Here is a 25,449-nt window from a genome sequence, read left to right as displayed (position 1 = left end):
TTAATTTTTACCTGAAGAATAGTTCAGATTGCAGATCTCGAAACGTAGTGTTACTAATTGTTTGTTTCATTTAACGATGGCAAATTACCTGAAAAATCCTGTTTCCTCAACATGCTCTAGTTGTTCTAGTCTAAAATCTCAAGAATATTATTATAATCCGGTTGATATGTGGCACCTTTAGTAAAATTACTCCAAGATGAACGGTTCATTAAAGGGTAACTCAACAGTTCATTACAGCGTGAACCGGAAAGTTGTAATGATTCAGTACATGTTCCACTGTTTCCATTCCAATAAGATAGTTATCCTCTGCAGCGGACGTGCTGGAGAGCCTTGCCGCTCCCTGTCGATCATTACCGTAACTAAACAAATCAACAGTTCATTACAGCGTGATCCGGAAAGTTGTAATGATTCAGTACATGTTCCACTGTTTCCATTCCAATAAGATAGTTATCCTCTGCAGCGGACGTGCTGGAGAGCCTTGCCGCTCCTGTCGATCATTACCGTAACTAAACAAATCAACAGTTCATTACAGCGTGATCCGGAAAGTTGTAATGATTCAGTACATGTTCCACTGTTTCCATTCCAATAAGATAGTTATCCTCTGCAGACGTGCTGGAGAGCCTTGCCGCTCCCTGTCGATCATTACCGTAACTAAACAAATCAACAGTTCATTACAGCGTGATCCGGAAAGTTGTAATGATTCAGTACATGTTCCACTGTTTCCATTCCAATAAGATAGTTATCCTCTGCAGCGGACGTGCTGGAGAGCCTTGCCGCTCCCTGTCGATCATTACCGTAACTAAACAAATCAACAGTTCATTACAGCGTGATCCGGAAAGTTGTAATGATTCAGTACATGTTCCACTGTTTCCATTCCAATAAGATAGTTATCCTCTGCAGCGGACGTGCTGGAGAGCCTTGCCGCTCCCTGTCGATCATTACCGTAACTAAACAAATCAACAGTTCATTACAGCGTGATCCGGAAAGTTGTAATGATTCAGTACATGTTCCACTGTTTCCATTCCAATAAGATAGTTATCCTCTGCAGCGGACGTGCTGGAGAGCCTTGCCGCTCCCTGTCGATCATTACCGTAACTTAAACAAATCAACAGTTCATTACAGCGTGATCCGGAAAGTTGTAATGATTCAGTACATGTTCCACTGTTTCCATTCCAATAAGATAGTTATCCTCTGCAGCGGACGTGCTGGAGAGCCTTGCCGCTCCCTGTCGATCATTACCGTAACTAAACAAATCAACAGTTCATTACAGCGTGATCCGGAAAGTTGTAATGATTCAGTACATGTTCCACTGTTTCCATTCCAATAAGATAGTTATCCTCTGCAGCGGACGTGCTGGAGAGCCTTGCCGCTCCCTGTCGATCATTACCGTAACTAAACAAATCAACAGTTCATTACAGCGTGATCCGGAAAGTTGTAATGATTCAGTACATGTTCCACTGTTTCCATTCCAATAAGATAGTTATCCTCTGCAGCGGACGTGCTGGAGAGCCTTGCCGCTCCCTGTCGATCATTAATGTAACTAAACAAATCAACAGTTAAATCGTCAACTTCTGATCATCGATTTACCTGTCAAATCGGTGGGGAAAATATCACCAATATCAGTGTACGCCTATATCACCGTATTATAATTGTCTTTTACACAGACAGAAAACGTTTCAACAGTTTAATTCAATTAATTTAATTTAATTAACATTCAACTCAATGACCAATATTTCAGGTAAGAAAAATACTAGATCCATTTTTAAGCGGAGATATATTTATTTCTAGAAGTGCGGCTGGATCGATTCGTAATACACTTTTACAACCGATCACTTCTCAATAAATCTCTTATTCTTCACCTGGCCGTTTACAAAACACAACGAACACATCACAATTAATTGATGGCTGTGCTTTGATATAAGTTTACCGATAAAGTAGTGATCAAAATTCACTAAATTAATTTGTCCTATGTTACAAAATAATATGTATAACAATAAAAATTGAAGTTAAAAAATGTTTAAATTTGGAAAACGTGTACTCATATAAAATTATTCGAAAACATAAAAATAAATAACAACATCTGACTGTTAACTCACAAAGTTGGACTCAATATTAATTCACTTTGATTTAGAACACCCATTTTATCATTCTAGAGAATTCCTGGTGATTATTCCGGGGCAACTTGAGTAGCAAGTTATGCTTCTGTTATATAGAATCTATCATGCGGCAATGTTTTAAAGCGTATACCAGTATTTATAGACAATAAAGATTCAGATTAATAACGTATTTCGTATTTTCTTTATTGCACCTTAAATCTTAAAGATAGTAGAAGTAGGCCTTCGTTAACTATGTACAGAATGATTATGTGCTGCTAAATTGTGATTCAACTTTGTAAGCTCGTGAAACCATCAACAGAATATTTCAGTGGACAAATTACTTAATTTATTTAGACCCATCCTCGCCCAGGCGACACCACGAGGTCAGAGTGGGGAATCTCAGAGGGCGACATCACGTTAAGGGGAATTATGTAAAACAAAATGCCGGAAGTGAAGAGGATTATGGGGCAGAGGGGAACTTAAGCGAAATTACAAACTCAATAACGGTATTGCTATTAAGCCGAAGGGGGCGTAAATGGCTTTAGCCCTGTTTGTTAAAGTACAACTTGTGCGACATTTTATACGGTTTTACTTCCTAGCAGCTGGATTCTCTAGAGGTTCAGTTTATTTCTATGTAACGCGTTTTGGATTAATTAGTAATGGTCTATTAATACACGAGTCATCAAGATAAAATAATTTGGTGATATGGGAAAATGCAGACAGGCACAGGTTGGATATATTTTTATTAGATATTAATCTTCCAAAATTGTGCATTGGTGTTTATTGTGTATTCTCAAAAAATTGTCTTCGTGTACACTCTAATTAAAACATTTTGTTCGTTAACAAAGTTGGGGAATGCAAAATGATGACTGCCTATGAGAAGTTTAAATCCACTTTCTAAGACTATGAGAATCTAATACACCTAAAGATGTAAAATTTGTTTTTTGAACAAATATCTATAACTTAGCAAGTCACAATGACGCAGCCAGAAAGGGGGTCCGGAGGCCCGAACCCCCCAAATTTTGATTTTTAAAAAATATATTTTTAGTAGACGATTAATAGTATTAAAATAATTAAGTATTACTTACATGTACTGCTGAAAGATCTTTCTCAACAAAGAAACAGGTCAAGAACTTTTGAAGGAACAAAATGGAGCCCGGGGAAACATCAGTAGTCTGGACGCCCCCCCCCCCAACTTTTTCCTGGCTACGTTCTTGCCAAGAAAGTCCGATCTTAAGGAGGAAGAGTCTCCGGAAACATTAATTGATACGAATCTGTTGCAGAAAAAACTGCAATCCATTTGCTTGAATTCCCTGGGAAGTTGTGTCAATATAAATTAAAAACACAACCTATGACGTATTTTATAAGGCGCGAAATGTATAAGTGAAGTTAAAGTTAATAAAAAAATTACCTTTTAGAGATATTACCACACGATAGAGCACAAACAGAAAATAGAACAAGGGTAGTTCCTTCTTTTTATTAAAAGAAGGTTTTTGAAGAAAATGGATTAATATCGATCATACCGAAGCATTAGTATCCAAAATCATAAAAATTAAGGCATATATATAATCAATTACATAAAAACAAGATAAATACTACATAGGTACAGGAAACGCATTGTTTTGGTTAACGTTCTGCAATGGTTGTTCATTTAAGTGACCTCTTAGTTAACCTCTTTCTGAGGTCATTATTTTTCTTGAAGCATCTCACCAACACAGACACTGCATCTACGCCGAGACCACACAGCGGTAGCTGTCGCAGGGATCCAGAATCATAGCTGCCTAGGTAAAGTTTAAATCTACTTTCCACAATGATGATCAAATAGAGGCTTATCACATTTCTTTCATACAGCTTACAAAAAAAAGGGGGTAACGTGTTCAGATCGTGTCAGTAAATAAAAAAACAACGGTCCTCCATTTGTTTTCCTAAAAGGATGATCATCGAGGGTGTATTTTCTCGTGTTACTTAACTCATAACAAAAATGACGGAACAACGAACGCCCAGAAAATCTCAAATCTGTCGCCGTGAAAGTTTTCATTTCCGCTAAATTTCGAGATCCTTTTAATAGAATTCACTTGTACCCAAATACACGTTTTCACACAACAATCGGGAAAATAAAGCAGACTTACAAGTGGACGCTTGGGTTTCCTCCATTGCTAGAATGGAACACTCTCGAAAAGATCGGTAAAGACTAATGGTCGTTCGGTGACGGTCTTTGATTGATAACAGCATCTTACCCTTTAAGCAAACACTCTCAAAGAGATTATCGACGAATGATGATCAGTCAGTGGTGGTCGCTGACCAGTAATCGATACATCTGCTCGAAGAAAAAACTCGCATAGAGCTTATCACTGATTATATAATCGTTCGATGATAGTTACAGATTTTTCAATTTCACGGAACGGATATGTTGCAACTAATCTAACGAAGGTGTTTGAACTTTCTAGAATAGTCTAGTTTCCTAACAGAATATTATTTTCATTACATTAAAATTAAACAACTAAAAAACATGATTTGTGAAGATATTCATGATACAAACAAAAGCGCCTTCATTTCTAGGATTACTAATTACGTACTGCTGTGTAGACAAATAGACGCTAGTAATTGCAGGCACTCTCTCATGGTTTTGTGTTCACCTTTTTATTGATCTATTATAAACGCTAAAAGAAACTGCTATATGCGGGATGAAATTTTTTTAATTTTTATTCTTAATATATAATCGGAAAAAATAATAAAAAAGCTATTCCTAATACTTAATTTTTACGAATAAAAATTCTAGTATTTAAAGCTCTGCACCAAATTAAAGCCCTACTTCTAGTATAGTTTGTTCTTGTAAAGACTTCTACATGTATTTTACAGCTCAATGTCTCTCTCCACTACCTCTCCCTTTTTGAGTGGGAAGGTCATTTTGAAATCCAACAAACAGATGAAGTAAAGTGTTTGGAACCGCATTTAAAAATTATCATCGTTTAAAAAGTTAAGATGTAGAGAAGTTATGTGGATTTTTCATCATCCATTATATTATCTTAACACTCGGAAGTTAAATACTAGACTCCAAAATTTCCTTTTGAATAGAGAAATTGTTCATTTAATTCCACCAAACAAAGTTTCAAGCAATATTTTTGTCTTATTTGTGAAAGAGAACAGAAACGGTTCAGATGAAGAACAAAGATGGCAATTCTATTGAGTTGTTGGTTCCGCAGCTTTGCCGGAAGCGTGCGGCCATTCGACTGCAAATGAAGTATTGTTGGGCCATTGTGTCGGAAACGTCAATTATAACTTCTTTTGTTTGTTGCCTTAGGACGTCCTGGGACAGCGGACCCGGTATACGGTCACATGTGTGGTGGAGTAGATAACGTGTGAATGTGTCCAACAGCGTTAGCTTTATCTTCCAGGAGGTGAGCGTCAACAACAACCATTGCATTACACTTTGTTGTCTCTGCAACAAGTACTAGAGTTGTTTAATGAGAAGATTTAAACATTTCTTTTCGATAATTCCGAGTAAATAAAGTAATGAGACAGATATTTCTACCAAACCAGCAACACTATAACCCTTTGAAGTACTCATATGTTTAACCAAACAGCTGAATACCACTCAATTTTAATTTAATTAGTATATTATTGTCATTTGAGTTGTAAAAAAACTTCTAACAAAACAAAAGAAGTATTTGATGAGGGTTCCAAAAACTGAGAAAGAACAGAATTGGAGTTTGTCGAGATATTTTAGGACGAACTGAAAAGAGATGCTGATTTTCTACAAGACGATATCCCCGGTGACGACTCTTGGAATTTTCAGTATGACTCGCGAAAAACATAAGAGTAAGGAATGGCACAATTTCAATTCTCATCGTCCGAAGAAGGCAAGAATAAGCAAATCTAAAGTCACAACCATGCTGCTTTCTTTCTTTGATTCCATTGGCATTGTCCATAATGAGCTTTTGCCTGCAGGATACTGTGAAGCGATACGTTTATTGTAAAATCCTTGAAAGGCTGCGGAAAAGAGTCATGCTCATGAGACCATCAAGAGCAACTGGATGCTGCATCATGGCCATGCAACAGCAACTGGATGCTGCATCATGGCCGTGCAACAGCAACTGGTGCTGCATCATGGCCGTGCAACAGCAACTGGTGCTGCATCATGGCCATGCAACAGCAACTGGTGCTGCATCATGGCCATGCAACAGCAACTGGTGCTGCATCATGGCCATGCAACAGCAACTGGATGCTGCATCATGGCCGTGCAACAGCAACTGGATGCTGCATCATGGCCGTGCAACAGCAACTGGTGCTGCATCATGGCCGTGCAACAGCAACTGGTGCTGCATCATGGCCGTGCAACAGCAACTGGTGCTGCATCATGGCCGTGCAACAGCAGCAACTGGATGCTGCATCATGTCCGTGCAACAGCAACTGGTGCTGCATCATGACCGTGCAACAGCAACTGGTGCTGCATCATGGCCGTGCAACAGCAACTGGTGCTGCATCATGGCCGTGCAACAGCAACTGGTGCTGCATCATGGCCATGCAACAGCAACTGGATGCCGCATCATGGCCATGCGCCTTGCCACACTTCACTCTCAATTACTGTGCTCTTGACCAGAAAAAAAAAAAACATTCATATCGTTGCTATTCTCCTGACTTAAGTCCTTTTACCGTTTTCATTTTCCCTAAGTTAAAAAGTCACCTCAAAGAAAATAATTTTGGAATAACAGAAAACATAAAGAAAATGTGTCCGACCAGCTGAAGGACATTCCAGTCTCGAATTTCCAGCACTACTACGAGAGTGGAAAAACCGAGTGGTTTCCCAAGGGAACAAATTTGAAGAAACTAGAGTTCATATATTGTACATACAACATATCTTCGGACCAGTCTCATTTCTTTATTTATATACCTCGTACGCCGAAAAATATGAGATGATGATAATAACTTCTCGTTCAAAATTTTTATTACGACTTTTTAAATTATTTTTTACTTACAAACGAAGACTAATAAAGAATGTTACATCTGGAGAGAATTCATGAAACTAGCAAGTTATTTAAAAATATAGAGAGGCTTTTAAACGTACGGTAGCCTGTTTAAAACAATTAAGTTACAAAATTGTCATTTTCATCAGAATATAGAATAACAGTGTTACAGATATTTTTAAATTAAATATTTCATTCTGACTAGAGATTCAACTCCAGTTACAGAATGAGCTTGTTGCTAACTTTTTGTGATCAACTTTGTAGGAGAACATTTCCAAAATTCTAATTGAAATATTCATTAGTAACCAAGACCAAACCCAAACTCGTTTGCGAGGCGATAAGTTATGTAAATAAGTTGCAAGTAAAAATAGTTAATTCGTGAGGGAAATATATACGTTACAAATCTTGAATAGAATAATTTTTCTTTGCCGGAAATCATATAAATGTTCTATTACACTCCGTGCTATATTACTGAATAGATTTTGGTCATATTGGTTTTCTTGTTTGAGTAATATCCCGTTACACTACTATTAAATATTTTTAATGTTGAAAAATGATAATAAAATGTATACTCGTGTATTGTTTCAATTAAAAGTAAAAAATCTGTTTTGATGTTATCAAATCAAATAAAAGTGCCCTATTTCCAGCGTTTCTCTAGTAAATCAGTTTTTCAAAACTACTGCTGTCTTGTCACTAAATTATTTTAACATAATTGGGAAGTTAAAGCATTAACATTTTGCTTACATTAACTTTAAAGGTACTGTTTGACAATGTTCTGAGTTTATCGGGGAGCTCGTTGTAAAGTTTGGGGCCGAAGCTTTTCAAACTCTTCCTCCCCAATTCTAAGCAAACCTTAAGAAAGTGAAGCCTCCCAGCATGGCGAGATCTGCGCTCAGACACCTCGTCACGGGAAGAGAGCCTCTATGTGTTATCAGTAAGTTCACTTCCTGCATACAGCGTCTACGGGCAACATACGAGTATTAAGTTTCCTGGTACGGGGGTACATGGTTGAACCTTCTTAAGTAAGTGAAGCCTCCCAGCATGGCGAGATCTGCGCTCAGACACCTCGTCACGGGAAGAGAGTCTCTATGTGTCATCAGTAAGTTCACTTCCTGCATACAGCGTCTACGGGCAACATACGAGTATTAAGTTTCCTGGTACGGGGGTACATGGTTGAACCTTCTTAAGTAAGTGAAGTAGTTCGCATAATTTATATTTCCGACACCAACGTTGAGATTTCTTTGTTCCTACGATCCAGGAAATATGCCTAAAAGTGTATACTTATAGTGATTGTAATTTATTCCTGGCTAAATATATTTTGTGCCTTAGTTCGCTTTGTTACTTTGTTTCCTCGACCAAGTTTGCGTTTTTGAACAGTCTTTAAATTTATAGTAAATGCTTCTTTGATATCAGCTTTACAGTACTCACCAAACACTGAATACTTAATATTTGCTAAAGTGTACAATTAAAAGTAGATTTGTATTAGGTACCAAAACTTTTAATTTTCTTATCTGAATATTTTTCTTACTATGTGTTCAACAATGGTTGCATAAAAGGTTAAATAAGTAGTGGTTAATCAAGCTAATTCTATGCTTTCAACACTAAATATAAATAAATAGAAAATAATGGTAAAATTATTACACATATGATTGTGCTATCATAAAATAACATTTAAACAGAACAGTTTAACAGACTCGCATTATATAACATTCTTGTTCTAATTACCTGATTTTTTCCGTGCATTTTACGATACTTTAATAGTTGTTTTAAAAGACCATTATAATCGTTACAGCAATTCTTAAGTTATAAATAGTGTATTACTTAACAATATACTTAAAAAAATAAACCCGACTTTCATTTATGCATTTAGCTTTTTGTTTCATTCTTTCTGTAGCTGTATACTGCAGCTAGTTAGAAAGAACTAGTAAAAACACAGTAGCCTAATGAATAATATTTAAAAGATATAGAGTATAGATCTCGAAACATCCGTTCAAGGACAGTAGAGTGAGTACGGCGATCCCCTGTCAAACCCTCGTCAAAAGAAACCCGTGAGTCGGACAGTAGGGTCCACGGTCCCGGGCCTGGGACCCACTGTCCACCCCTTAAGAAGTAGGTAAGAAATGCTTCCGGCAGTTTTACGACGTGGACCTACAGTCCGTTTACCGTGTCATCAGTAAGTTCACTTCCTGCATACAGCGTCTACGGGCAACATACGAGTATTAAGTTTCCTGGTACGGGGGTACATGGTTGAACCTTCTTAAGTAAGTGAAGCCTCCCAGCATGGCGAGATCTGCGCTCAGACACCTCGTCACGGGAAGAGAGCCTCTATGTGTCATCAGTAAGTTCACTTCCTGCATACAGCGTCTACGGGCAACATACGAGTATTAAGTTTCCTGGTACGGGGGTACATGGTTGAACCTTCTTAAGTAAGTGAAGCCTCCCAGCATGGCGAGATCTGCGCTCAGACACCTCGTCACGGGAAGAGAGTCTCTATGTGTCATCAGTAAGTTCACTTCCTGCATACAGCGTCTACGGGCAACATACGAGTATTAAGTTTCCTGGTACGGGGGTACATGGTTGAACCTTCTTAAGTAAGTGAAGCCTCCCAGCATGGCGAGATCTGCGCTCAGACACCTCGTCACGGGAAGAGAGTCTCTATGTGTCATCAGTAAGTTCACTTCCTGCATACAGCGTCTACGGGCAACATACGAGTATTAAGTTTCCTGGTACGGGGGTACATGGTTGAACCTTCTTAAGTAAGTGAAGCCTCCCAGCATGGCGAGATCTGCGCTCAGACACCTCGTCACGGGAAGAGAGTCTCTATGTGTCATCAGTAAGTTCACTTCCTGCATACAGCGTCTACGGGCAACATACGAGTATTAAGTTTCCTGGTACGGGGGTACATGGTTGAACCTTCTTAAGTAAGTGAAGCCTCCCAGCATGGCGAGATCTGCGCTCAGACACCTCGTCACGGGAAGAGAGTCTCTATGTGTCATCAGTAAGTTCACTTCCTGCATACAGCGTCTACGGGCAACATACGAGTATTAAGTTTCCTGGTACGGGGGTACATGGTTGAACCTTCTTAAGCAAAACTGAAAGCGAACGGCTGAGTTTTCAAACCTCTGGATACGATCCATGGCCTCCCTAGAAATACTATTGCCACATACAGGGAAGCAGTAATAAAATACTGAAAGTATTAGTGGCTGCACTAAATGAAGTTATTGACAATAACCTGTATTTATGGTTTTTTAAACAGTATAATTAAAGATTATATTTTAAATGCATTTCTCGTTATCGCAGGTTTTTATTATAGTTTGTAATGTGGTTTTATGGACACGAAGTGGTGATGGCGACAATTACAATACGTGAGTCGGAAGTTTATTTATTGCAGTAATAATTGTATTAATAGAATTCATAGTCCTTCACTTATTACCTCACCACCTATACCTTCCTTCAACATTTTACTGCATTACAGGCTTTATTTTTAGATTCCAATATATTAATTCAGATTTTAATGTTTTATTATATACCTACTACAAAATATATACCGTAATAATAACTTTTATAATGTTTAGAATTAATTATTTTTAGCACTATTATTTCTCTTAAATAGCTTCAGTCGACTCGCCAAGTACGGAATTAAAGAATATATCAACGCTTATGTTGACACTGATATAGCTTGTTTATGTTTCCCAATTAAAAAGTTTGATTTATTATTTATTTCTTCAACTAACCCTATTTACCATGATTTTCCAAAGGCTCTAAAAATTATTTAAAAATAATCTGCATTTCAAAATAATGTCCTGACTTGAACGCGCAGAGCTCAGTTAGTAAAAAATGTGATGCCTCCCTGACACCATACACAGCAATTTCCACTGTATTTCTCTTAATTGGGAAATTTTACTGTTGATGTATAACGCCTGCCTGCTGATCAATGGCCAAGATAAAGTCGCACCCTCGGATAAGGAACAAACTGGGAACATCTACACACTCGCTGGACCTCAGACCTCAGACCTCAGATGCGTTATATTACTCGTGTCCCGATAGACAACTGATCCTCACATCTCCACCGCGAGGTCGGACCAAACCGCCGCCAGAATATATTACACCGAGTATTTTATTTCTGTCTGCTAGATTACTACCTATCAAATTACACAATAAACCGCTCTACCGCCTGTCTGGTCGGAAATGTTCCTTCGGCTGTCAAAGTCTGGCTGGCTTGGTTGTGTGTATTTTCCCAGTTCACACGCCCATTACAACTGAGAATTAATACTGTCAATAAGTCTAACCACTGTAATAATAATAAATATGATACTGTATTAACAGTTCTACATTGAAAGGTAATCGTCATTTAGACTACTTATAATTATTATAAATCAGAAACTTTCCTTTCTAACACACAACGTATACATCCACACATCCGTCATACAAATTACTCCACTCTGGAATCCAATCAGTCTACTGACCCTGTGGGCTCCCAATGGAGTGCCATGAACTCGTCTGTACTATTAAATGTTGTTGTAGTTAAGGCAGATTTCGATACCTTAAGCACTGGGGCACTTTTAATCAAATTTGGAAATCTGTTGTCCCTGCACTCAGGGGCTAGCCGGAGCAGTATTGGACTGGAAAATATGTTTCCTCAAAATCCCTTAAAAATAAACAACTTCAATTGTCACAACTTCATCAAAAAAGTAAATAAAATATTAGATATTTTATAAATCGATACGTTTTTAAGCTTTACATTAACTTATTGTACATTCATAATACAAAATAAAGTTAATAAAAACATTCAAGAAAACTGTTAACAAGTAGCCTAGTCATTTGGAAAAAGGCAAAACTCGCTTGATAACAAAGTGTCGATGTCATTTAATTGGCAGAGAGACACAATGGAAACGTTACACCGCTGTGATATGTTTATCTATGTTTGTTGTTGTCTACGTTCTGTATGTTCTGTATCGACAGAAACGTTCTATTTACAGAACAAAGAGAGACACATTGAGTTAAATATAATTTTGTTGGGGATGATCAGGCCGGTTACAAATTCGAGTATGTTGACAACAAATTTGTTTTAATTAATTTCCTTATATAAATTCATTATGTAACTACATACTGTACGGTAATTTGAAGTCGGTATATTAATGACTAGCGTGTTTGTCGCGGTGCCGCGGGTAACAACTTGCTACTGCAAAGTGCGGTACAAGGTCAAGGCAGCAGGCTCACCGCGCCTGGGCCAGACCGGCCAGTCCCGCGCTACCATCGGCTCCGACAGTACGCTGGAGAGCAGTACGCATACGCTGGCTCCTGTACGATACACTACGCCACGCCACACCGCTCTCCTTGTTGTGTGAGTACAGCCCCCATTATCTTGTTAACAGAACTGAGCTGATTGTCACTGCGCAGTCGTCCGGCATAGTAATCTGTTAGTTGCGTCTGAAAACCGGAATTGTGCATTCATCTGTTATAAACTATGAGAAGTGCGTAAATTGTAACTATTATAACGGATTCTATTGATGTTCGTATAACAATTTCTATGTCCTTTATGAAACAGACTTTAGTCATTCCTCTCTGTCACTTCGTTCAAAAATAAATAATTCAAAAAAATGAAAAATGTGCTCAATAGTAGTTACTACTTAAAAATCGCTTAGTCGGCATATCTGTCTTCATATTATACCATAAAACTGTAAATGCAAGTATATTTTTTTACATCTGTAGTAATGCTAATAATCTGATTTTTTGGCTGACATCATAATTTTCACTCGCCCGGTTCTCAAAACAGTCTTGATAGTTAATTTCTTAAAATATTTCGGCCTCATTGTGGAGAACCATTTCCAGCCAATATGTGTTAAAGTGAAACCGCCAATAATACATATCCGCTTATATAGGTCATTCCCTGACGTCAGAATATGAATAAATCTGCCGAAGTGAAACATAGTTATAACAAAAATATGCAGCAGAACTCCACGTAAAAAAATCACTTGTCAGAATTCCATAGTATTATACAAGAATACTATCAGAAGGTTTAGAAATAATATTTAGATAAAAGAACTCTAATAAAAAGATATTGTAAAATTAAACAAAAAATACTTACAGGCTGGAGAAAAAGAAGCCAACTTGTTTTTTCATATCAGTTGTGTGGTTGGTCTTCAGCCAGTCACGGCACAGCTTCACTCATTTCAACTGTAAAAGCAGATATTTATTATTGGTAGGCTCGGTTAGAACCCCTTTACATTGTTTTATCATCCAACTACTCCCACGGCGAGGCCGAAATAAATTCGAGAATTTAATTATTTTGCTAGCTATGATACATGTGTGAAGTAGGAAAACTTAAATTGTGTTTTTTATATATTTTGAATTGCTATATACATATGTTTATTAGATTTGGGTCGAGTTACTGTCAGTGTGGAGTACCAAAATCTATGTAACAGTTCACAACACAGTATGTAGACACATCCTTCATATTGAATTAATTTTCATTATGCACGTAATGTTTTTAATAATAAATGGCCAATAACCTAATTGCTTGATTTCACTTCTGCCACCTGTAAATTATTAGTAGTAAATCAACAAATTTACTTAAATTTGCATACATTGAAAAGGACATTAAATAAAATATGAGGTATAATAATTGGAAAACAAAAAATCTCAATAAAGTTGCTCTTTTAAAATCACTCATATCCGACATGCGAAATGTTTTGACGAACTACAGGTTCAGCCGTCAGACACTGCCGCTGAAGTGCTCATCTTGATCAGCCCAGAACAGTTAGTATTTCACCGTTCAAACCTTTTACGAGTACATTAAAATCATTGTAAATGTAATTGATATGTACATAAAATTAATTTTTATGACGATATGATAACGTATCTCCTTATTTTGAGGAATTATTCCTGTTAAAATCGAAAGAACTTCGCGACCTTCATCTGTAGTCTGTTGCACGCAGTAATTGAAGTAATTAAGGCACACATTTCGTCTCCATGTCTGACATTAGTGTACTGAGGTAACTCGTAGGGGTGCATCTTTATTATCAATACGAATTAATTAATTGGACAGCCCTGCATAATAAATCTTTCATAGTTTCCGTAAGTCGTTTGTGGAACTCCTCCAAGATAACATCAAAAATATTGATAAGCCCAATCACTTTAGGGCTGAAGTCTCTCGGTCCTCTCTGCTACGGACTCGGCGGGAGTGACGGTTAGCGGTTCATGTGGTCGCACTCTGGGTAACTGCATTTAAGCTGAGTGAATGGAGAATGAAGAACTAGAGTAGGATAGGATATTTGTTGACTATAGTAAAAGAAAAATGTTTGTACTTAATTTAATTTAGGCTATAGTGAAATTTATCTTTAAATATATTTTGGTTATGCATGGCAGATCACTTTTGTAGCAGGAATGATTATATTTTATGTTCTATGTTTGCGTATAGAGGTGACACAAGTTCTAACTTCCCCTCTATGATAAAGACATTATCCATTTCACTTCAGCCACACAGTCCACACTTGATCGCTACACTCCACAAACGCACCTAAATATCGTGCACGATGAAAACTATGCTACAAGCGTTGTATCGGGATAGTCTCAAAGACCGTTTAGGTGCAACATCTCTGTGGTGACACTGGGCCACATTCGTGACGTGTCAACAATCAACTCAGGCCGCAGAGCCTCACCACTTCTGATTGCCTATTTTGTGCACACCATTCCTAATCAGTGTTGAACAATTGCCGTTGTGTTATCGTGTCGATAATAGCGTCAGGCTCGACTACCCGATGCGTCACGGCACGTCACAAGTTTACGTCCTTCCTCAAAGTCCATATGCTTGTAAGTGAAGTGGAACCACATGCTGAGGACTATTCGACCACATATCGTGGCGATGTTCAGCACAGCCTCTGTTTAAATATAAGCGTTCTCCTGTACCAATAGTGGTGCGCAAAGGCGATTGCTCGGCGCACGCTCGCTAGTTTCCGAGTGCGGCGACGAAAGGTACGAAGGGTTCAAACATTGCTCCGAACATTTTATTCCAAACCATGGCCGTACTAACCAGCGTCACTTCGTGGGAGATATGAAGGGCTCCCCCTCCATAAGTAGCTAAATCCTCTGACAAGAGTATTAATTACTGATAACTTAACAAATACATAAAATCGTAAATTTATAATTTAGAAGTGATAAATCTGTCCAACTCTGAGACCGGATAACCTTCCGATCGGTTCAGTGAATTTTCATTCAGTTGTAATTATGAAACTTTAATAGTGATATACAAACTGACTAGATCGAAGTCATCTGAATATCAGGCCTCCCGCTTTCAAATCCGCTACTTATTCTATCATAGATCTGAGTTGTATTTAATCCTATTTCAATGTAATAACATATGGTTTTTGCTTCACTTCTAAGAATTAATGTGCAAATTTTGTTAGCTATCCCCAAAATCAAAAACTTTTTCCATTATACCTAAATAGTTTTCTATAAACTACTAAAATTGTTATGCAAACCAAGAAAAACAGCATTAAAAATTATTTCTTAAGATTAGAAAGTATATCTGTTTTCGAATGGTCTGGCACTAATGCCTCCAGCATCATTGCTGTCCCGCACTGAAACGGCAAACACCTTTGTGTGAAGTTTATTTTTAACGATGGAAGGATTGTGAAGGAAACGGGATTTTCCGGACATTTGCCATCGTTCAGAGATACAAAATAATCAGTAACACTACGTTTCGAGATCTGCAATCCGATGTCTTCTTCAGGTAAATAAATAATTAACCTAACACATCTCTCTAAACAATGCCTTTTACAAAATAGAATAAAACTCTATAGAGTCTGATCACAGATCACAGAGAAAGCTACTTACTGGACAGATGTATATTTCTATAGAAAGTTTGAAAAGAGTCCCAGGCCCAGCTGACTAATTGCAAGTCCGTTATCTTCATAGCGATAAGACTTTTGACCCAGATAGTACCATTGATAACGCAGCAAAACTGATTCGTCAACAATCTAAAATACTGTATCAATTATTGTTTAACCTTTAATAATTGTACAGTACATAAAATAGTTTAATATGTGGGTAAGTTAATGTCTTTACATTGAATAATATTTGTAGGTGACGAGTTACGATCATGTTCAATACACTATCAGAGACATTGTATCAGTAGACTCATTAGTCACTATCTGTTGTGGGCGTCGTCAAACAGTCGAACATTTATACATTATTCTTTGTCATAGTCCAGTTACCTATTACATTACATCACAGTTAACTAAACAAGTGTATGTTTAATGGTTATTAATTAGACACAACGTGTGTCAACACTTCTTCAATGCTAACATAAAAGTTCTATTCTTAATAATAAATAAAATAGTTAGGTTTTTATCTATTTTCAGCCATCTCCGCTCTGTATTAATAAAGTACAGTATGTGTAACGACATAATTGATATCTAAACAATTGGACGAACCTAGTAGAAATAACATATAAAAGAACTAAAAATAATGTAACAAATGTAATTACAATTGTTCATTACATAAGAAATAAAAAAGTAGCGGACATTGAACTCACTAAAGGAGGGCAAATGACTCAGTCGCACAGGCAAAGCTGTTATTAGCCTGGGAATTGTACAGACTTCGGGAAACAAACACAGTACAACCTTCATACAGACAGAGATTGAATTATACACATCTGCAGAATGATTGCGCTGGCCATGGCTGCGCGCGCATCCACTTCCAGCTGATCTTCGACCAACATAACCTTAACATTTAAATATCCAAAACTTTACTTTGTGACGCGCCACATTTTAATCTTACAGTTTCCGACACACTACTGTCATTGACAACTAAAATTTGTTGTAGTAAAGTATCTCTAAAAATCAGGATGTTCTAAAAAGTATGTAAAGTATGTAAAAATCTCTAAAATATTGAATATATATTATGTAGAAAAGAATTCGGCATCATAAAATACAAAAATATCTTGAACCTAACTTTTAACATTGTTACGGCATTTTAAACGAACACATAATTATTTTCATTAAACTGTGATTGAATTTAATCAATCACAAAGATTGAAGACAAAGAGAACCATTAAAAAATTTAAAGAACACGAAAGATATTATAAATACGGACACATTCTAAAATCAACTATTGCCAAACATGCATTAGAAACAGAAACAGAAAGACTTTATTTGTTAATCAATCACACATTACAATATGAATAAAGAGCCACATGGGACGAATCATGTGCGTGGCTCTGAGTTCCATTAAAAAAAAACTGTGCGCTTACTACGTAATATATAAAAAAACAGAAAGAAAGATAAAAAAGAAACACATTACACTAAAGAACTAAATAAATTTAGAAATATATGTACAGTTTACGTTAATAAAAAACAGATGACACCTTTAAAAACTTCCCATTATTAAAACAAGTCCATAAACAACATCAATGCTTATGAAACATTATACGTAAAAAACATAAAGAATAAATATTAAACAATGATTTTGTACCGATAAAAATTCACCTTTCTTTTAAAATATAAATAAATTCTTTTGACCCACACTTTTTTACATATAATAATATTTATTTTATTTTACTTTACTTTTAAATAAAAATATTGGTAATGTAAAATATTGGTATTAAGCTTTATTCAAGTGATAATTTTTTTAAATTGTAAGATACTTCAAATTGTTGATTCACACCTGACAATGGCATATTTGATTGTCAAAAGGCCTCGTGTGAAAAAATAAAATTATTGTATAATTTTGAGTTTTTCTTTTATGAAATAATAGAAAATGTGATTGAATTGTTTCTCATTCATAACCATTAAAATGATGCAAAAATGTGACAGGTCATCCGCATGAAACTTCTCTTATAGACATATTTAGTGTTTATTTTGTGTAATAAGAAACCAATAAAACCGAGAGGATGCAATAGCGTCTGACTCTTCATTCTTTGAACCCTAACGACAGCATCGGGAACTACGTAATACCGTCTCGTATATAACGTGAGAACATTTCTGCCATTATTTTGCACTATTCATGTTCAACACGGTGATATTTTGGACATTACGGCACGCGACCGCTAGGTGGTAGACCCTACTATCTACCCCAGCATCTACAAAATATCCCAACTGGACTACTAATCACTCTCTTCTGTATACAGCGCGTTGTGTGTAAACAGTCGCGTTTGCGTCACAGGCTCTTTCATTTCTTTGCCGTTCTTTTTGCCATTTTTGGTTTTAAACGTTAGGCCTATGTGATAGTACCTATGTAATCATTGAGGTACTATATATATTTCAATCTCAGTTATATTTCAGAGATATTTGGGTATAAAACAGATATTGAACTCTATTTTATACAAGAACTCGACAAAGTTCTATTGCTACAAATTGTATATGGGTTTCTCTTCTTGGCAGAACGTGAAATAAAATGAAATGAAAATGTCTTTATTTACAGAGGCGAAGTTAGGACTTAAAAGTCCTCTCTACCACTTAACCTCCAAACAAAACAAACAAAGTAAAATATAATCATACCTATTACAACATTGTAACTGACACGTAAACTAAATCACTTTAATAATTAAAATTACAAATTGGATGTAACATAATAATGTGTATATATATATATATATATATATATATATATATATATATATATATATATAAATTATAATTAAAACTAACCATTTCGATTAAACTCTAACATAAATCTCTTTAATACAACAGGCAACTAATACAACTATCCTATCCTAATCAGCTTTCATTCCCCATCCACGCAACTTACATACAGTTACCACAAGTGTGACCACAAGAACCACCAACCGTCACTCCCGCCGAGTCCGCAGCAGAAAGACTCTAACCTCCGCCGCAAAGCGATCGCGCTTGTCAATATAATTTCACACAATTTCGTGTGATGTGTGATTAGTAAATTGATTTATAACTTTCGTTTTGATAAATGATTATGACCACGCGTACCTTTACATTTATGTTAAACACTTAAAAGATAATAAAAACCGTTACTGTGGTTAAAAAAGTCCTTAAGGAAAATCTGAAATTGAGTGCCCTCACAAGAGTGTTCTTTGTTTGGAGTTTGTTTTTGACGATGGAAGGATTATGAAGGACCTGAGGCCAATAGAGAGAGAGGCAATTGTCACGGCAGAAACAAGGTGGCGGCAAAATAGGAAGGAAGTTGGCCTGTTATTATTATCATTATTATTGGTTAATGCTCGATGAAGTCCTTCAAATCATATTGTGACTGGAGGTGTCTAGAGACGTGTTTACAACAACAAAATTTGAGTATTATGACAAAACTGGTACTTTTCTCGTGGAACATTATCACAATTAATTATCCTTATCTTCTAAGTAATCTTACGTAATATGCAATATAAATCGTAATCATTCATTGTTTCAATGTAATCAATTTATTTCAATGCAAACAATTCCACACAGTTTTGTGATTTTTATAGAATGTGTAACATAAATGACGTTCGTTTCCCATTCCGACACCCTCACACGCACACGCACTAGCAACAGTGATTGCGGCAACATTATTGTACAAGCTTATAAAACTGTTACATTTCTGCTATCGCTTCTCTGTATCAACATTGCAAATATGTAGGTTTGTTCAGAGATATTGTTCACTTTTACGTAAGTTGAAATTGTAACGTTATTTCCGCACAGCGTATTGTTCAATTCCCATGTCAACATTTGTACTTTAAATCCTTGTAGAAAAATCAGTAACATAGAATGAATTTCGATTCGATTTCAACTATACCTATCGATGGATTTTTATCTCAATTAACAAAATGTGAGCCAAATAAATAATACCTGTCCTGCCCGAATTCGGTTTAGAACCCGTGACATTACAGTGATAAGCTTACCATTCAGGTACAAGGAACAGCGAAGTCTTAGTTAATAACTTACTTTTTCAGAATGGATAAACATATTTTAGATGGCTAGGTGGGATATCTTGAACATACTTTATGATATATTACATATTTTACTTGTAACTCCTTAATTTTAATTATTATGCTACGGTTATAAACTGTGAAAGATATCTGATTTAGATTATTGATACTATGGCTATTATGGGTATAGTATACACTGTGATAGAGCTGGTGAATTTTCATGTGTTTCTATTTTGTTTTGTCTGGAACATAAGTGTCAGTAAGTTAGTAGATCATTGTTATGGCTTTCAATAACACCTCCGCAGGGGTCTGCTGACTTCAATAGGCTTGTGCAGCAATATGGGATGAAAGTAAAAAATGGAGGCAACTTCACTAACTCTAAAAACATGGTCTAACACCAGTCGTAGGTGGTTGGTCGACGGACGATGGCAAATATCCGGAAAATCCTGTTTACTTCACATCTCTAGAGTTATTTCAGACAATCGAGAATGTCCCAAGTCCCTAAACAATTCTTAGTTAAAAAATCACGACTGGTCCAAATTAAATATTCAAATAAGAAGCAAATGCTTCTTTTGACGTATAACCTTGTTTATTATAGTTAATTAAATTAAAAATTAATTAAGCTTAAAGCCCAATTTAATAGCTTTACAACTTTTTAAGATCGGCTGCACTGGCGGCCATATTGATTTAACGACCTTTGTTTTGTCTTAGAATTATATGAGAAGTCTCATAAAAAATGAATGCGCGGCCAAATGACTTTTTTGTTTTGCAATACTTTTAAAGGTTATCAAAAATCTCAAATTTAACTCTTTACAAAAAACCTTAATAATAGTTTGGATTTGTATTAACAACCATATCGTTAAATTAAGGCATCTGCCATAACGCTTCGATCAGAAATGAGGACGTTAAACTGCATGTTTAGCATTGTTCTTATTGGGAAAAACTCTAGATCGTGTCACTAGAGCGGGATCTTTCTGAGATGTGTTACTTAAATTATGTTTGACTCATCTGTCTCTCATATACAGTAAACTGTGTCAAGTAATGAACGCGTTGCTGTAACATAGCACGAGGTGTATTGTATCAATGGAATCTAAATATACATAAAACTATTTCTTTCACTCTAAATTTGGTCAAACGAAATAAAAAAAGTGTAATAAATTGTTTTAATTAGTATTGGGGAAAAATAAAGCAATAAGTTATATAATGTGGAAATATTTTTATTGGAGGCATGTAACACAACAACGATGTGTTGGCTTGGAAAACCAACAAAAGGTGAACAAATGGGGTCTTTTCTAGTATGTCCCCGCATTCTCTATTTTAATTTCTATAAGTTAGATTACGTTACTAGAGCTACAAATGTAATTTCTAAAGGTAATTGAGGTTAGGTTAAGCTAGGTTTTTGACAATAATTTGAAAAAAACAATTGAAAAACGAGTTTATTAATTTGTACGAAAAAACACAAATTAGTAATGAAAGATGTCTAAAATAATATACTATTCTGGTGGCCAGAACGCTTTAATGTCCTCCAGGATTTGTTCGAACAAATCTGTGTTTTGGTGGCGATGTTTCCACAGAAACTCACACAAGTATGAGTCTAGCAAGTTGCGACTTGTACCGCATTCGTTCCTATTACGCCGTTTTGCCGACGCCCAGAGCGATTCGATTCTCTGTGTGTGTCCTCCTGTTGTAGGATCAACAAAATTTTCAGAATGGGTTAGATCACGCGATGCTTGCTCTTTAAAAAAAATTAACTCGAGCTCCAGATTAAAAAATTAAGTCCAAGCCCAGATCAAGCGGCGCGCGTTTATCACTGATAAGATAAGACGAGTTTATACCAGAAATAGTACCTGGACTACTGCCCTACGAACAGAAAAAAACGATTAAATGCCCTACCAAAAATTTCTTTCAAACACAATGATCGATTTCCTTTTTATCCTTAAAATAATACCGTATCCCCGTAAAAAATAAAGCACTTTATTTCTTCTTCAAGTTTTATTTATGTATTTTTCTCGCCAATTTCCCGATAAATCCTATCGTTTCTGTATTCCGATTGGTCCATCTGTAGAAATTTCCTCTTTGCGCATGTGCGTGGAGATAGTATATATTGAGCTGAGTGGAAAACGCACCTTATATAAGGTGACCAACCAGAGTTTCAGGATTTCCCGCTTTTCAATTGACAATGAATTAACCGCTTTAATTACGATCTTTGTGAATGCGGGGACATATTAGAAAATACCCAACAAATGATAACCAGACATTATGTTCTTTATACAACGTTAGATATATTAAGCAAATGCATTTACCAAAGCTTTAATCTATCATATTCTCCACTACTACTGTCCATTTCATATTCCGTACATGAGTTTAAGAATTTATTTCTATCATAACTATCTCTTTTCGTCAAATAAGACTCTAAAGTTAGTTACTGAAGAAGTACGGACAAGACTACAGCAAATTCTGACTCTCTACCACATGCTCATTTGTAATCGAATAGGTAAGTTAGTATGGGTTGTCTAATCCTGGAAGTTACCATTTCCGTCTTGAACACGATCTGGACGAAGACAAGAGCAGATGAAGGATTAGGTACAAAAGTTGCGCCTGCTGGTTCCGTTGGTGGTACGATCACCCCAAGAGATAGAAGATAAGCTTTGCTTCACCTCAGGTAAATGGTCTGATGATGCAATGCTGCGTGTTGATGCAACAAAGGACGCGCACAGGAAAGAAACTCTTCTGCGTGGATATGATGGATGTCCCTTCATATGTTATCTAGTTACCAGGTAAACAAGGACAGGAGAGACAAGTGCGTGCGTCATCGCGTCCTCTCCTCCTACACTTCCGGCGTCCGTGCTCACTTCCGTTCGGCCACCTCCGGAGCGGTGGGAAACACTCCCGAATGGTGCGGTGCTCACCTTGTGTGAAGTAGGTTGCGGTTGATTTGCGGTTTTATGATTTTAAATATCTCTTCCGGTACTGTCGAAAGAAAAGTAGACCTTGGTGCAGTTCTTGGTGCCAAACTGATTGTCCGAAGTTGTGTTAGTTACAAAAATTACAGGAAAAATCAGAAAATTAAGACTTTTTAAATAAAAACATGTTTCCTTTAGTGAGCAAAGAGATTTTAAGGGGACCAGGTAGTGGCAATCTCGCCCATGTAAAATTTACCTTTTTTAGGTACACTTTTCTCAAAAACTAAAAGAGATATTGCAATGAAACTTTCACACTATTTTGTTTGTTGCTCTGTTAACAATAATAAGGATTTTCAAACATATATTTTTTACAACCATTTTTTTATTGATTTTTGAATTTTAAAACATTTTTTAAACATTCTTTTTTTGCATAAAAGTGTTATAATTTTTTTTATTTTTTTATTTTCATGTAATAATACATCTTATTATTGTTTATTGTGATAATACAAAGAATGTGTGCAAGTTTGGTCAAATTTGGTTCAATAGTTTGCAAAATAATGGTACCAAATGACAAAAAAAAAAACAAACTTTCGGAAAACCAACATTTAATTTTACTCTGCCCTAAAACTAACAAATGTGTATAGGCCTACCTACTTGAACATAATTAGTGTGCACCATAGCCATAGGCTGGGTCATCTGGGTCTTCCTCATTCTCAAGTATTCTACGTTTCACTGTTTTTCTGACTTCTTTTGCTTTTTTTTCTATATCTTTCATGGCTTTTTCAGCTTCAAATATGCGGAGTTCATCTTGTCGCTTGAGTCGTACAACACAATTAGTTCCTGCTTGGCCACATAACTTATCAAGAACTTTTATCTTCCCAAGAGCTCCATCATTGTAACACAATATTGCATCTTGCACTCCAATTGTCAAAGTGGAAAGTCCAACAAAGTTGTTTTTGGAAATCCTTGTCCAAATCATATTATTGAAGTACTCGTTTTGGTTTTGTGTCTTTCCGTGAACACATTTTTTTAATAAATTTGGGTCTGCTAAGTCTTTATATATTGGTTTTATGTGCTCCGTCACAGCAATTGGTAAATTGTTAGTGGGTGTGGGGGAAACTTTAGGGGAAACAAATGGGAAATCCTACTGATATCAGCTCAGTGCGTTCCCGCACAAAAAAATTAAAATTAATATGAATTAGTGCTTAGATTTGCATATATTTGGTATCAAATTGTTCAGAAAAAGATTGGCAACAATAATAAATAATAAAAAAAATTTTTTTTAATTAAAATATTTCACTACCTGGTTCCCTCATAGAGAACTAAATTTAAGTGGGCTAAATTAGACAATATACAGTGGATAACGATACGTTGCATAACGGACGACGGTCACTTTTATTTCCCTCCCACATCTTGAAGGACAGGTTCCTATCAGGTGAGCACAAACATGAATAAACAATACAATATTTCGGACAAAAGAGGATTTGGTCACGACTGGCATCAAAATAGCGCAGGATGAAAACCCCAACTATGTGAAAATTGTTAGGTTAATACTAATTGAGAAAAGTTCCGATGTAACGCCATAGCTTACATATAAATGCACTGAATTACAAAAGATCGTTATTTATGTCACACCGGATCGGTTTGAAATATTGTTTGCATAATGATCGCCAGAAATCAATGGCGTAACTAAAGTTGGGGAATGAGGGGATAAAACTTATCGTTATCGTTGTTTTTTGTAAACTAATAACTTGTTAGAAATCTGAACAGCTACTGTAAAGGTATTGATTGCGCTTGATTGCGTAGCTTTACTTTTTAAAACAATAACAAAATGGTTGTTTTCCTCGCATTTGAAAATTTTCCTTGAAAACATTTAGCAAACACTAGTAAATTAACTAAATTAAGCATTGGTGTCAGTACTACGAGCGATGACCAGAAGAAACTGGAAAATGTGTGAAACAATCAGGTTATCATTAAAGACATCTTGTTCAAATCAAATCAAATCTTTTTTATTGCGAAGACAATATTTACATTGTATGGCAAACGTCATGGGGTTTTTTAAAATTTCTAACATTCATACAACAATACACACTCACACATACAATTTTGCAGTTACGCCTCTTTCATCCATCGCCAATGCTACCCACTTAGTACAGCGGAGTCAGTCTTCTAATTGGGCGGTCCCAGTCGAATGCCAAAACTCACCTGCATTATAGAATGCTTGTGACACCAATAGGCGTTTAAGGCGAGTCTTAACGCCTTAGGCGTTGGGGCATCTTCTAATTGAATTGGGCAGTCTGTTGAGGAAATGAACACCCGCCTGCGAGGGCAGGCGCTCATAAACTCACCGTTCTGCATTCGGTAGTTAGCACTCCCATGTCTCATACATGTGATGTCTCGGCCTCTGGTTAAGGCACATTTTACTCACACAAAAAAAAGTTGTTTCCAAAATGTAGAGGCACGGCAGAGTCAACAGCTGCAATTTCTTGAAAGCTTCCTGCACGACTCTCTAAATTTGATTTTGGCGATTATTCGAATTGCTTTTTTTTTGAAGTCTGAATACTCTTTGAAACTGTGTGTTTGCGCAAGCTCCCCAAAGGAACACACCGCCTAAG

General features: G+C 36.3%; 1 long non-coding RNA gene across 1 annotated transcript; it reads right to left on the bottom strand.

Annotated features, from left to right (window-relative positions):
* Window positions 1–9,263: 9,263 nt before the first annotated feature.
* LOC124363325 lies at window positions 9,264–16,758 on the bottom strand. Its single transcript, XR_006922544.1, has 3 exons — window positions 16,596–16,758; window positions 13,149–13,237; window positions 9,264–10,084 (listed from the first exon to the last, which is right to left on the bottom strand). It is a non-coding gene; the product is annotated as an uncharacterized LOC124363325 (long non-coding RNA).
* Window positions 16,759–25,449: the final 8,691 nt, after the last annotated feature.

Source organism: Homalodisca vitripennis, chromosome 5 (assembly GCF_021130785.1).
Source record: "Homalodisca vitripennis isolate AUS2020 chromosome 5, UT_GWSS_2.1, whole genome shotgun sequence".
NCBI lineage: Eukaryota > Metazoa > Arthropoda > Insecta > Hemiptera > Cicadellidae > Homalodisca > Homalodisca vitripennis.
Note: the sequence above shows the minus strand (reverse complement) of the source record. Positions and strands in the feature narration are given on the sequence as shown.